General features: G+C 34.8%; 1 long non-coding RNA gene across 1 annotated transcript; it reads right to left on the bottom strand.

The window, feature by feature from the left end:
* Positions 1 to 951: 951 nt before the first annotated feature.
* Positions 952 to 1,495, bottom strand: LOC114824142 (uncharacterized). Its single transcript, XR_003772386.2, has 3 exons — positions 1,359 to 1,495; positions 1,154 to 1,227; positions 952 to 1,064 (listed from the first exon to the last, which is right to left on the bottom strand). It is a non-coding gene; the product is annotated as an uncharacterized lncRNA (long non-coding RNA).
* Positions 1,496 to 2,483: the final 988 nt, after the last annotated feature.

Consider the following 2,483-nt stretch of genomic DNA (forward strand, 5'->3'; position numbering starts at 1 on the left):
CACTATTTATAAAATTGGACCATGAATTAGGCATTGTTTATGACACTGGACCAAGAACAAGGCCACTATTTATGAAAGTAGATCAAGAACTAGGCACTATTTACGAAACAGTGATAGTACTAGTGTTCGTTTGATAAATAGTCAATATTTAGTTTACAAAACAGTGATAGTACTAGTGTTCCGTTTAAGAAATAGTCAGTGTTTAGTTTACGAGACAGTGATAGTACTAGTGTTTCGTTTAAGAAATATGCAGTGTTTAGTTTACGAAACAGTGATAGTACTAGTGTTCAGTTATTGTTTAGTTTAAGAATTAGTGATATTACTAGTGTTCAGTTTGAGAAATAGTCAGTGTTTAGTTTACGAAACAGTGATAGTACTAGTGTTCGTTTGATAAATAGTCAATGTTTAGTTTACGAAACAATAATAGTACTAGTGTTCAACAGTGATAGTACTAGTGTTCTGTTTAAGAAATAGTCAGTGTTTAGTTTACGAAACAGTGACAGTAATAGTGTTTAGTTTAAGTAATTTGCTGTAGTTTCAGAAATAATGTGAAATTTTTTGTTGCAGTTTCATAAATAGTGTGGTAATTTGATGAAGTTTCAGAAAACCAAACTTCATTTGATAATGCTAAAAAAGCCAAATAACACTAAACCACACATTAATTTTTAACTTAGGAAACAAAAGTCAGATATCCAAATTTAGTAACACCACACATTCTAATCTCAGAAAACCCAGTTCATGTTCATCAATGGAAACAAAACTTAAAGTACATGAGGCTTTCTGAGTTCAACATCAACACACTCCTTGCAACCCTGAAGGCGTTCATCGTCGATAACCGGTCTAGTGTGCAGAGCCACCTTCACACAACAATTCTCTGATGCCTTCATTGAATTGCAATCAGTCACAAAAATAAAAATAAAAAATAGAAGCAATTTGAAGGGAAAAAAAAAAGGTTATGCAAATGAAAGCAACTATCCTGATTTGCTGCAATATGTTGGCCATAAACATTGTCTTGTACTAGGAGGACGATTTGGTTCTAAGAAAGAGAACAGTAACTTCATTAGCTGCAATCACAAAATAAGCATATGTCAAAACTAGACAAGATTTTATACATCAAATTCCTTATTCAATATTAAAATTTGATCAGGAATACCTCCTCTTCATTCACCAGTCTTTAATATAACATCAATTTCACAAGTGAAAACCTCATAAGCAATGAAGGGGAACCTAAAGATCATGAGGAAAAAAACATTTACTCAAATAATCAAAAGCAAAATATAAAAATCTCGAACATTTTGGAGAGAAACATGAGTAATAAAAATTCTCAAAAGTAATGCTTTGTCGAGATGAAATAATACTTGAAGGGTTGTTTGCTTTTAGCATCCTCAGGAGGTTCTCCAACAATATAACCCAATAATTGCTCCACACGGGGATCAATTATTCATCCACAATCAAGCTCCCTATTATACCAGATTTCATCAACGTATAATTCCTCCAAAATTCCCAAAAACTGTAAGGAAGGACAACAAATCCTGGTATTGAATTTAATATATATACGAGAGAAGGCAGTGCATAAAAACTAGATGTAGCTTACTGTTCGATAACTCCATAATTTGGAGTAAAAGCTTGAAGTTGCTGATGAGATTCCCGCAAGAACCTTCGATCTCGATGATCTTGGCGTGGACTTTGATCTTGACACCGTCGGGGATGTCCGTCATCTCAGAGGAGAGGATGGTCTTCATCTCCGCTGCTCTGGTTGTTTCTCTCTCTCGCTATGTGGCTCCGGTTGGTGAGTGAGTGCGATTTGGGAGAGGCCAGGGAAAAAGAGTTGGAATTAACAATATGGGAGGAGTCGAAGGATTTGAGGGTTTTTTTTTTTTTGGTCAGAAGAGAGGATTTGAGGTTATGTAGGCAGAGAATAGCACGAAGACTCAGAAAGAAAGGAAAAATAGGTTAAACGGACATAGCCTTACTGTCAGGGGCAAAATCGAAAATTCATTATGTGGGCCAGGTTGATTGGCCTGATTAAATGTTGGACTTTGTCCTAACCATTAAATAAACTTCCTACCTGGTTTTTTATTAAAATATAAAGTTTTTGAGCCCTTATCATTAGTTTTCCTATTTTTTTAAGGGTTTTTGGATAGTTCAGTTAGTTCTCGTCCTTATAGTCTTAGATACCCTACTGCTCTTTCCAGTTTGATCAAAGTGGGGTCCATTCCCATTGACTTTTAGGGTTAATTTTCCTCTTGTAAAAAAGCATGATGATATGGTCTTCTCAAGGTTTTGCTTTAGTGGAAGGAGATTTCCAATATCCAAATGGTCCTATTGGGAGGAAGACGATGTAAAGAATCTGCAGGACTTCTGCATACATACAGTGTTTCTTTTTGGTTAAATTAGTTTCCTTACTTTCTCTTCCATTAATTTTCTTGTTAGAATTCAATTGTTTGATTCCACAAGTTTTAAGTTTCAAATTAAGCCTTTGG

The sequence above is a fragment of the Malus domestica genome, chromosome 03, assembly GCF_042453785.1.
Source record: "Malus domestica chromosome 03, GDT2T_hap1".
NCBI lineage: Eukaryota > Viridiplantae > Streptophyta > Magnoliopsida > Rosales > Rosaceae > Malus > Malus domestica.